The sequence below is a fragment of the Hyla sarda genome, chromosome 3 (assembly GCF_029499605.1).
Source record: "Hyla sarda isolate aHylSar1 chromosome 3, aHylSar1.hap1, whole genome shotgun sequence".
Lineage (NCBI taxonomy): Eukaryota > Metazoa > Chordata > Amphibia > Anura > Hylidae > Hyla > Hyla sarda.
The window spans coordinates 369673559-369686249 of NC_079191.1; the positions used below are offsets into that span (position 1 = coordinate 369673559).

The window sequence follows — 12691 nt, forward strand, 5'->3', positions numbered from 1 at the left end:
TCTTTCAATTTTGCACCTAAAAATCCATACGATGGCTTATTTTTTGTGCCACCAATTCTACTTTGTAATGACATCAGTCATTTTACCCAAAAATCTACGGCGAAACAGAAAAAAAATCATTGTGAGACAAAATTGAAAAACAAACGCCATTTTGTAAATTTTGGGGGCTTCCGTTTCTACACAGTACATTTTTCAGTAAAAATGACACCTTATCTTTATTCTGTAGGTCCATACGTTTAAAATGATACCCTACTTATATAGGTTTGATTTTGTCGTACTTCTGGAAAAAATCATAACTACATGCAGGAAAATTTATACGTTTAAAATTGTCATATTCTGACCCCTATAACTTTTTTTATTTTTCCGCGTATGGGGAAGTATGAGAGCTAATTTTTTGTGACGTGATCTGAAGTTTTTAGCGGTACCATTTATGCATTGATAGGACTTATTGATCGCTTTTTATTCATTTTTTCATGATATAAAAAATGACACATTTGGAATTTTTTTGGTACGTACGCCATTGACCGTGCAGTTTAATTAACAATATATTATTATAATTCGGACCTTTCCACACACGGTGATACCACATATGTTTATTTTTATTTATATTATTTGGTTTTTTTTTTATGGGAAAAAAGGGGGTGATTCAAACTTTTATTAGGAGAGGGGTTAAATGATCTTTATTCACTTTTTTTTTCACTTTTTTTTTGCAGTATTATAGCTCCCATAGGGGGGCTATAACACTGCACACACTGATCTTTTACATTGATCAATGGTTTCTCATAGGAAATCACTGATCGATGATTCTGCCGCTTGACTGCTCATGCCTGGATCTCAGGCACTGAGCAGTCATTCGGCGATCGGACAGCGAGGAGGCAGGTAGGGATCCTCCAGCTGTCTTGTAAGCTGTTCGGGATGCCGCAATTTTGCCGCGGCGATCCCGAACAGCTCCCTGAGCTAACCGGCATGGTTTCACTTTCACTTTAGACGCGTCGTTCAAATTTGAATGCTGCATTTCAAGGGTTAATAGCGCTCGGTACCCCGATCAATGCCGCGCGCTATTAGCCACGGGTCCCGCCTGTTGTTAGAGGCCGGGCCCAACCCGCCATGGCCCCGCGTTATAAATCGGGAGCGGACTTATGACGTACGTCATGGGTCCTTAAGAGGTTAAACATGCAAATTTTAGTACAAATAGTTATAATTCTTTAACCCCTTAAGGAGTCAGCCCATTTTGGCCTTAAGGACAATTTAATTTTTACGTTTTCATTTTTTCCTCCTCGCCTTCTAAAAATCATAACTCTTTTATATTTTTATCCACAGACTAGTATGAGGGCTTGTTTTTTGCGCGACCAGTTGTCCTTTGTAATGACATAACTCATTATATCATAAAATGTATGGCGCAACCAAAAAACACTATTTTTGTGGGGAAATTAAAACGAAAAACGCAATTTTGCTAATTTTGGAAGGTTTCGTTTTCACGCCGTACAATTTATGGTAAAAATGACATGTGTTCTTTATTCTGAGGGTCAATATGATTAAAATGATACCCATTATTACGTACTTTTCTATTATTGTTGTGCTTAAAAAAAAATCACAAACTTTTTAACCAAATTAGTACTTTTATAATCCCTTTATTTTGATGACCTCTAACTTTTTTATTTTTCCGTATAAGCGGTGGTATGGGGGCTAATTTTTTGCGCCATGATCTTTACTTTTTTTTGATACCACATTTGCATATAAAAAACTTTTAATACATTTTTTTAATAATTTTTTTTAATAAAATGTATTAAAAAAGTAGCAATTTTTGATTTTTTTTTTCGTTCACGCCATTCACCGTACGGGATCATTAACATTTGATTTTAATAGTTCGGACATTTACGCATGCGGCGATACCAAATATGTCTATAAAATTTATTTTTTACGCTTTTTGGGGGTAAAATAGGAAAAAATTGACGTTTTACTTTTTTATTGGGGGAGGGGATTTTTCACTTTTTTTTACTTTTACTTTTACATTTTTTTACATTTCTTTTTACACTTGAATAGTCCCCATAGGGGACTATTCATAGCAATACCATGATTGCTAATACTGATCTGTTCTATGTATAGGACATAGGACAGATCAGTGTTATCGGCTATCTTCTGCTCTGGTCTGCTCGATCACAGACCAGAGCAGGAGACGCCGGGAGCCGGACGAAGGAAGGTGAGGGGACCTCCATGCGGCTTTCTGAATGATCGGATCCCCGCAGCAGTGCTGCGGGCGATCCGATCATTCATTCAAATCGGGCACTGCCGCAGATGCCGGGATCTGTATTGATCCTGGCACCTGAGGGGTTAATGGCGGACGCCCGCGAGATCGGCGGGTTCCTGGCTGCGATCAGCAGCCGGGATCAGCCGCGCATGACACGGCATCGCTCCGATGCCCGCGGTTATGCACAGGACGTAAATGTACGTCCTGGTGCGTTAAGTACCACCGCACCAGGACGTACATTTACGTCCTGCGTCCTTAAGGGGTTAAAAGAAGTAAAACAAAAAAAAAGTTAAGTTGGGTATCAGTTTAATCATATGGACCTACAGAATAAACATAAGGTGTCATTTGGAAGCCCCCAAAATTTACAAAATAGCCTTTTTTTTTCTTTTCTTTTCTTTTTTTCTTTTTTTGGCCCCACAAACATTATTTTGGTTTCACCGTAGATTTTGTGGTGAAATGATTGAGATAATTACAAAGTACAATTGGTGGCGCAAAAAACAAGCCCTCATTTGGGTCTATAGGTGGGTGGAAAATTGAAAGCGTTATCATTTTAGAAGGTGGGGTGGAAAATATGAAAGTGCAAAAATGAAAAATCCTGTGGTACTTAAGGGGTTAAAGGGAACTTGCCACCTGAAGATGACTAATTTAACTGACAGAGTTTGCCGTCAGTCCAGTAGTAACACCCCTACAGTGTTTATTGCATATAGCACTATCGGGTGTATGATCATTAACTAACTGTGTATATGGGAAAGGTGATAGGGGAAGATTTATCAAAACCTGTCCAGAGGAAAACTTGCCCAGTTGGCCATAGCAACCAATCAAATTACTTCTTTCATTTTGCAGAAGCCTTGTTAAAAATGAAAGAAGCGATCTGATTGGTTGCTATGGGCAACTAGGCAACTTTTCCTCTGGACAGGTTTTGATAAATCTCCCCCGTAAAGATACCACTTTGACACTTCACTGCAGCACAAAAGACCCCTTTTTACCCATTTGGCACTAAGGACATATGGGTCTTATTGCACTAATACCTAATACTTATTTATCTAGGTCAGCAATTATATAGGTGATTTTCAGGTGGCAAATTTCCTTTAACCATGTGTCATTCATCAGCAATTTGTCCCCATAGGCCCCAATAAAAACCTGATTAACCTGTTAAGGGCCAAGGACGTACGCGTACGTCATGGAGAATTTCGGTCCCCGTCATGCGCCGGGCTGGGACCGGACAGGGGTGACTGCTAATATCGATCAGCAGGCACCCCGCGCAAATGCCCAGGGGGGTCATCAGACCCCCATGTCGGCGATCGTCACAAATCGCAAGAGAATTCACACTTGCGATTTGCGCCTATTCCGGGTCATACGGGTCTATGGTGACCCGGAATATTGGGGGGATCGCGGTTGTCTAAGACACCCACGATCCCCCTGAAGGGATAGGAGTGAGGTGGTATGGGTGCCACCCCTCCTATCCCTGCTATTGGTCGTCAAGACGCGACAACCAATAGCAGATCGGGGGCCGGGGTTGGGGGATTAACTTTCACTTTCCCCGTCCTGCCCACCCACAATAGGTGGGGCAGAACAGGGATACGACAGAGGACCGGAGGCGAAGTCCACTTACCCATCGGCGATGGCAGAGGGCAGCGATCGGTGGTGGCAGCAAGCGGCAAAAGAGGATGGCTATGCGGCTCCCTGGATCCTACGGAAGCCGGTGAGTTGCCTAGCAACATCTGGAGGGCTACAGTCTGAGACCACTAAACAGTGGTCTCTATACTGTAGCCTTCCAGATGTTGCAAAACTGCAACTCCCAGCATGCCCAGACAGCTGTTTGGGCATGCTGGGAGTTGTAGATTTGCAACAGCTGCATTGATCTCTAAACTATGGCCCTCTAGATCTTGCAAAACTACAACTCCTAGCATACCCAAACAGCTGTTTGCTGTCTGGGCATGCTGGGATTTGTAGTTTTGCAACATCTGGAGTGCCACAGTTTGGAGATCACTGTGCAGTGGTCTCTAAACTATAGCCCTCAAGATGTTGCAAAACTGCAAATCCCAGCATGCCCAAACAGCAAACAGCTGTCTCAGCATGCTGGGAGTTGTAGTTGCGTACCTCCAGCATTTGCATAACTATATCTCCCAGCATGCCCTTCGGCGATCAGTACATGCTGGGAGTTGTAGTTTTGCAACAGCTGGAGGCACACTGGTTGGAAAATACTGAGTTAGGTAACAGAACCTAACTGAAGGTTTTCCAACCAGTGTGCCTCCAGCTGTTGCAAAAGTACAACTCCCAGCATGCACGGTCTGTCAGTACATGCTGGGAGTTGTAGTTTTGAAACAGCTGGAGGTGTGCCCCCCCCCCCATGTGAATGTACAGGGTACATTCACACGGGCGGGTTTAAAGTAAGTTTCCTGCTTCAAGTTTGGGCTGCAGCAAATTTTTCACCGCAGCGCAAACTGCTAGCGGGAAACTCACTGTAAACCTCCGCCCGTGCGAATGTACCCTAAAAACACTACACTACACTACACTAACACATAATAAAGAGTAAAATACAACATATACACCCCCTTACAATGTCCCCCCAATAAAAATGAAAAACGTATTGTACAGCAGTGTTTCCAAAACGGAGCCTCCAGCTGTTGCAAAACAACAACTCCCAGCATTTCCGGACAGCCACTGACTGTCCAGGCATGCTGGGAGTTTAGCAACAGTTGGAGGCACCCTGTTTGGGAATCACTGGTGTAGAATACCCCTATGTCCACCCCTATGCAATCCCTAATTTAGTCCTCAAATGTGCATGGTGCTCTCTCACTTCAGAGCCCTGTCGTATTTCAAGGAAACAGTTTAGGGCCACATATGGGGTATTTCCATACTCGGGAGAAATTGCACTACAAATTTTGTGGGGCTTTTTCTCCTTTTACCCCTTATGAAAAGGAAAAGTTGGGGTCTACACCAGCCTGTTAGTGTAAAAAAATTAAAAAAATTTACACTAACATGCTGATGTTGCCCCATACTTTATATTTTCGCAAGCGGTAAAAGCAAAAAAAGGCCCCAAAAATTTGTAACGCAATTTCTCCTGAGTACCGAAATACCCCATATGTGGGCGTAAAATGCTCTGCGGACGCACAACAAGGCTCAGGAGTGAGAGCGCACTATGTACATTTGAGGCCTAAATTGGTGATTTGCACAAGGGTGGCTGATTTTACAGCAGTTCTGACATAAACGCAAAAAAAAAAATACCAACATGTGACCCCATTTTTCCTTAAAATGCTGGTGTTACCCTAAATTTTTCATTTTCACAAGGGAAAATAGGAAAAAAGCCCCCCAAAATTTGTAACCCCATTTACCCCATGTGTGGATGTAAAGTGCTCTGTGGGCGAACTACAATACTCAGAAGAGGAGGAGCGCCATTGGGCTTTTGAAGAGAAAATTTATCTGAAATTGAAGGCCACGTGTGTTTACAAAGCCCCCATAGTGCCAGAACAATGGACCCCCCCCCACATGTAACCCCATTTTGGAAACTACACCCCTCACGTAATGTAATAAGGGGTACAGTGAGCATTTGCAGGTGTCTGACAGATTTTTGGAACAGTCGTCGGTGAAAATGACAAATTAAATTTTTCATTTGCACAGCCCACTATTCCAGAGATCTGTCAAATGCCAGTGCACCCCTTATTAAATTCTGTGAGGGGTGTAGTTTCCAAAATGGGGTCACATGTGGGGGGGTCCAGTGTTCTGGCATTACGGGGGGGGGGGGGCTTTGTAAACACACATGGCCCCTGACTCCCATTCCAAACAAATTCACTCTCCGAAAGCTCAATGGCACTCCTTCTCTTCTGAGCATTGTAGTGTGCCAGCAAAGCACTTGACGTCCACACATGGGGTATTTCCATACTCAGAAGAGATGGGGTTACAAATTTTAGGGGGCATTTTCTACTATTACCCCTTGTAAAATTTGGGGGAAAAGCAGCATTTTAGTGAAAAAATTTTTTAATTTACACATCCAACTTTAAAGAAAAGTTGTCAAACACCTGTGGGGTGTTAAGGCTCACTGTACCCCTTGTTACTTTCCTTGAGGGGTGCAGTTTCCAAAATAGTATGCCATGTGTTTTTTTTTTTTTTTTTTTTTTTGCTGTCCTGGCACCATAGGGGCTTCCTAAATGTGACATGCCCCCCAAAAACCATTTTAGAAAAACTCACTCTCCAAAATCCCACTGTCGCATCTTCCCTTCTGAGCCCTCTACTGCGCCCGCCGAACACTTTACATACACATATGAGGTATTTCCTTACTCGAGAGAAATTGGGTTATAAATGTTATAAATTTTAAGAAGATTTCTCTCCTTTTACCCCTTGTAAAAATTCACAAACTGGGTCTACAAGAACATGCGAGTGTAAAAAATGAAGATTTTGAATTTTCTCCTTCACTTTGCTGCTATTCCTGTGAAACACCTAAAGGGTTAACACACTGAATGTCTTTTTGAATACTTTTGGGGGTGCAGTTTTTATTACCGGGTCATTTATTGGGTATTTCTAATATGAAGGCCCTTCAAATCCACTTCAAAACTGAACTGGTCCCTGAAAAATTCTGATTTAGAAAAATTTGTGGAAAATTGCTGCTGTAGTTTGAAGCCCTCTGATGTCTTCCAAAAGTAAAAACATGTCAACTTTATGATGTAATCATAATGTAGACATATTGTATATGTGAATCAATATATAATTTATTTGGAATGTCTATTTTCCTGATAAGCAGAGAGCTTCAAAGTAATAAAAATGCAAAATTTTCAATTTTTTCATCAAATTTTGGAATTTTTCACCAAGAAATGATGCAAGTATCGATGAAATTTTACCATTAACATAAAGTAGAATATGTCACAAAAAAACTATCTCGGAATCAGAATGAAAGGTAAAAGCATCCCAGAGTTATTAATGCTTAAAATGACAATGGTCAGATATGCAAAATACGCTCTGGTCCTTAAAGCCAAAATGGGCCTGGTCCTTAAGGGGTTAATGCTGAGATGAATGGTGCAAACATGTAAAAATTTTAATGTTTAAACAATGCTAGAGGGATGTCACCTGTTAGCCATCCACTGGTCTTCCATCACCCATAGGCTTCCATTTAAAAAATAATAATTGTATGTTTTTTTACTAAATGACACAACATTTTATAAAATTGGTATCCTGACAAATTGTACAACGTAATACAATTCCACATACCTGACTAAGTCATTTGCACCATTCCCTACGTTAAACTTTGAAATATCCAAATTGCCAGTCCAGGCCTGACTAAAGGTGTGTCTGAAATGATGGGAAAACATATATAAAATGTGTCTGGAGAACAATATATCATTTGAGAGCTATGAGGTCATTGTTGCTCAGTGCAATCCCTCACCTTAAGGTAGGTTGATGCATCATATACTAGGTGTGCTGGGATCAAGGATTCTTTCAGTCTTACACAGCACTTAATGGTTTCCAAAGGAGCCGGCAGTACAAGCTACTGGGGGTTTGAATACACAATGGCATCTGGATCTGGATTTATGTATGTTATATGGATACAAATGCATACTGTAATATTACTATAGGCTCCTATTGGGTAATTGCATACCAAAAAGTGTCCTATGAAAAAAATGTCAAGGTAATCTGTAAGTTCTATTTGTTGCATAGTTCTTAGCCAAGTGTCAAGGAGGCGGAGCCAAGCTGTTTAAGTGCCACATCCTGGCGCACCTCCTTGCTTGTTGTCACCTCCCAGACCCTCTTTGACTGATGCATAGAGTCAAGGAGGGACAAGATAAGTGAGAAAATACCACAATTGACTCTGATAAAAATATACCACTGTACTTTTATGTTTTACTATAAAAATGCGTTGGTTCTGAAGAGATGGCACACATTTCAAATTATCTGTACACAAGCCCACACAAGGGCTATGGCCTTTGGTGGCAGAACATTATTTCTGAACTGTGAATTTCCCACCACAATAAAGGAACTTGGCATTTTTCAGTAGGGGAACACTACATTGCGACACACTATAATGTGACAAGCTCTGCATCCGCATTTGTCTTATTCTATCACATTTCCAATTTCCTTTTCTGGCATAAGTTCCTTCTGACTCAGCATTTTAAGCACAACATGACCTATGACAAAAATGCCAGACATTATTTCAGTTTTGTTGGACTTGGCTTCGACACATGGACCGTATGGGGGAGATTTATCAAAACCTGTCCAGAGGAAAATTTCAGATCACTTCTTTCATTTTGCAGAGGCCTTGTTAATAAAGCAATCTGATTGGTTGCTATGGGCAACTTTTCCTCTGGACAGGTTTTAATAAATTTCCCCCTACTGTATATGTATAAAGGATCTGGCCATACACTGTAGAATGGTTATTCAAAGCACACCTCTTACAGCACATTCATAAAAGTCCGTACAACATTATGAACCTGGCGTACATCACATACAAATTATACCTATTGTAAGTGTGATTAAGATTGTTATCATTAGTGCTTATATATAGTGTCCATATTAGGACATACTAAGATGCCAAACATCATTGTAATGTCATTTTGAGACCAATTAAACAAAACTGACACCTAATTATTTTACCTGACCCTTGACTTTGATTCCTGACTCTCATTCCTGACACTGATATCTGAATCTGACCCCTCACTCTGCCATCTCACACTGGTTCACATCACGTTTTCTCCCATACGGGAGCACATACGGCAGGGGGAGAACGCTCCTGTATGGGAGAAAACGTGATGTGAACCCAGCCTAACTCTGATATCTGAATTTAACATTTGACACTGACAACCGTAGCAGTGATTGTAGCCTCTGATACTGATATCTGACTCTGATACCTGACTGTGACCTCTGATACTGATATCTGACTCTGATACCTGACTGTGACCTCTGATACTGATATCTGACTCTGATACCTGACTGTGACCCCTGATTCTGATATCTGACTCTGATACCTGACTGTGACCCCTGATACTGATATCTGACCCTAATACCTGACTGTGACCTCTGATACTGATATCTGACTCTGATATCTGACTGTGACCCCTGATTCTGATATCTGACTCTGATACCTGACTGTGACCTCTGATACTGATATCTGACTCTGATATCTGACTGTGACCCCTGATTCTGATATCTGACTCTGATACCTGACTGTGACCCCTGATACCCCTGATACTGATATCTGACCCTAATACCTGACTGTGACCTCTGATACCGATTTCTGACTCTGATACCTGACTGTGACCTCTGATACTGATATCTGACTCTGATATCTGACTGTGACCCCTGATACTGATATCTGACTCTGATATCTGACTGTGACCCCTGATTCTGATATCTGACTCTGATACGTGACTGTGACCCCTGATACCCCTGATACTGATATCTGACCCTAATACCTGACTGTGACCTCTGATACTGATATCTGACTCTGATATCTGACTGTGACCCCTGATTCTGATATCTGACTCTGATACCTGATTGTGACCCCTGATACCCCTGATACCCCTGATACTGATATCTGACCCTAATACCTGACTGTGACCTCTGATACTGATATCTGACTCTGATATCTGACTGTGACCCCTGATTCTGATATCTGACTCTGATACCTGACTGTGACCTCTGATACTGATATCTGACTCTGATATCTGACTGTGACCCCTGATTCTGATATCTGACTCTGATACCTGACTGTGACCTCTGATACTGATATCTGACTCTGATATCTGACTGTGACCCCTGATTCTGATATCTGACTCTGATACCTGACTGTGACCTCTGATACTGATATCTGACTGTGACCCCTGATTCTGATATCTGGCTCTGATACCTGACTATGACCCCTGATACTGATATCTGACCCTAATACCTGACTGTGACCTCTGATACCGATATCTGACTCTGATACTGATATCTGACTCTGATACCTGACTATCACCCCTTATACTTGAATCATCCCTGTTTTTTTTTTTTTTTTTACTGCTCAGAGTCAGAATGAGCATTAGATAAGATATATGTGCTATCTACCTGGGTCTCAAATTACATCTGACTCTCACCTCTGCTTTTCTTCATTGGTCACAGTCAGATATCAGAGTAAGATGTCATTTAGGCATCAGTTGTCAGTGTCACATGTCAGCATCAGAGGTCAGAATCACATGTTGGAGTTACAGTCACCAAATCATGGCTGCCTGGAAAATGTTGCAAATACTATCTATTAATCTATCTATCTATCATCTGTCTTGATCAGGGGTCCTCAAACTATGGCCCGCGGGACACAGGGATGCGCTCTCAGCGGCCCCGCATTTACTTAAAAAACGCAGGGGCCTCCGGGAAGGTGGCGCACGCAGGGAAGTCACTGATGTCTATGTGTGCGCCCATAGCAACGGAACGCAGAGGAGCGGAGCAACGATGAGGACATGCGCTGGCCAGCTTGGTAAGTGTAACCAACGGCACGTTAGCTTCGGTGCTCTGACCACCCTGGACTTACTGCTATGGCCGGACCGGAGGAGCGGTGGTCGGAGCACTGAAGTGGGGCAGTACACAGGCATACAGCCTCCAGCCATACACTGTATGGCTGGAGGCTGTATGTCTGTGGGGGAATAAACTGCACCTAATGTGGGGAGCTATACTGCACCTAATGTGGTCTAGCTATACAGCACCTAATGTGGAGAACTGTACTGTCAACTAGTGTTGCTCGCGAATATTCGCAATGCGAATTTTATTCGCAAATATCGCATATTCGCGAATTCGCGAATATTCGCGAATATAGCACTATATATTCGTAATGACAAATATTTGTTTATTTATTTATTTTTTTCACAGTAAACATCACAGTGATCATCCCTCTCTGCTTCCAGCTTGTGCGGTGTAAAGAAGGCTCTAATACTACTGTGTGAGACTGGCGTGCGAATTTTCGCATATGCGAAAATTTGTATATGCTAATTTTCGCATCTGCAAATTTTTTGCTAATGTTAATTTTGGTTTATGCTAATTTTCGCATATGCTAATTTCCGCATACGCGAATTTCCGCATATGCGAAAATAAAACGTGAATATGCAAATTTAGCGAATATATGATGAATATTCATCCATATATTCGCGAAATATCGCGAATTCGAATATGGCCTCTGCCGCTCAGCACTAGTAATCACCTGAAGGTGTTTTTCAAAAATACAGATTTTTTTCCATAGTGTACCATTTTGTACCTGTTAATCTGTCAAGGGCCTACATACTGTGAAAGTCCAAACAATAGTACTCACCGGCTGGTGTTTAACAAAAATACAGATTTTTTTGTGCGTATTGATGCAAATATTTCGGCCCTCATCAGTGCATACCGCATACATACATCCAAGTAGTGTACCATTTTGTACCTGTTAATCTGTCAAGGGCCTACATACTGTGAAAGTCCAAACAATAGTACTCACCGGCTGGTGTTTTACAAAAATTACAGAGTTTTTAGGCTCATTGTAGCGCATTTTTATGCCCTCTTCAGTGCATACCGCATACGTACATCCAAGTATTGTACCATCTTGTAACTGTTAATCTGTCAAGGGCCTACATACTGTGAAAGGACAGCCATAAGTATTCACCTGCTGCTGTTCTAGACAAATACTGTTTAAAGAGTAGTGTAACATAGTAACATAGTTCATGAGCTTTAAAAAAGACCAGAGTACATCAAGTTCAACCTATATCCCTAATGAGTCCCTACTGAGTTGATCCAGAGGAAGGCAAAAAACCCTCATACTAGAGGTAAAAATTCCTTCCTGACTCTATGTATGGCAGTCAGAATAAATCCCTGGATCAACGTTCTGTCCCTATAAATCTAGTATCCATAACCAGCGATGTTATTACTCTCCAAGAATGCATCCAGACCCGTTTTGAACTCTTTTACAGAGTTCCCCATGACCACCTCCTCAGGCAGAGAATTCCACAGTCTCACTGCTCTTACAGTAAAGAAACCTTGTGCTGGTGTAGAAACCTTCTTTCCTCTAAACGTAGAGGATGCCCCCTTGTTATAGATACAGTCCTGGGTATAAATAGATCATGGGAGAGATCTCTGAACTGTCCCCTGATATATTTATACATAGTTATTTGGTCTCCCCTAAACCTTCTTTTTTCTAAACTAAATAACCCTAATTCTGATAATCTTTCTGGGTACTGTAGTCCTCCCATTCCTCATATTACTCTGGTTGCCCGTCTTTGAACCCTCTCCAGCTCCACTACATCTTTCTTGTTCACTGGTGCCCAGTACTTTACACAGTATTCCATGTGTGGTCTGACTAGTGATTTGTACAGCAGTAGAATTATTTCCTTGTCGTGGGCATCTATGCCCCTATTGATGCACCCCATGATGTTATTTGACTTTGCAGCAGCTGCCCGACACTGGTCACTACAGCTAAATTTACTGTTAACTAAGACTCCTAAGTCCTTTTCCATGTCA

General features: G+C 41.7%; 1 long non-coding RNA gene across 1 annotated transcript in view; it reads left to right on the top strand.

The window, feature by feature from the left end:
- The first annotated feature begins 3179 nt into the window (after window positions 1-3179).
- LOC130360828 (uncharacterized) overlaps window positions 3180-12691 on the top strand; it is a 66996-nt gene continuing 57484 nt past the window's right edge. Inside the window, exons 1-2 of the long non-coding RNA XR_008890815.1 lie at window positions 3180-3295; window positions 10500-10685. This is a non-coding gene — a long non-coding RNA (uncharacterized LOC130360828). The remainder of the gene's footprint in view (window positions 3296-10499; window positions 10686-12691) is intronic.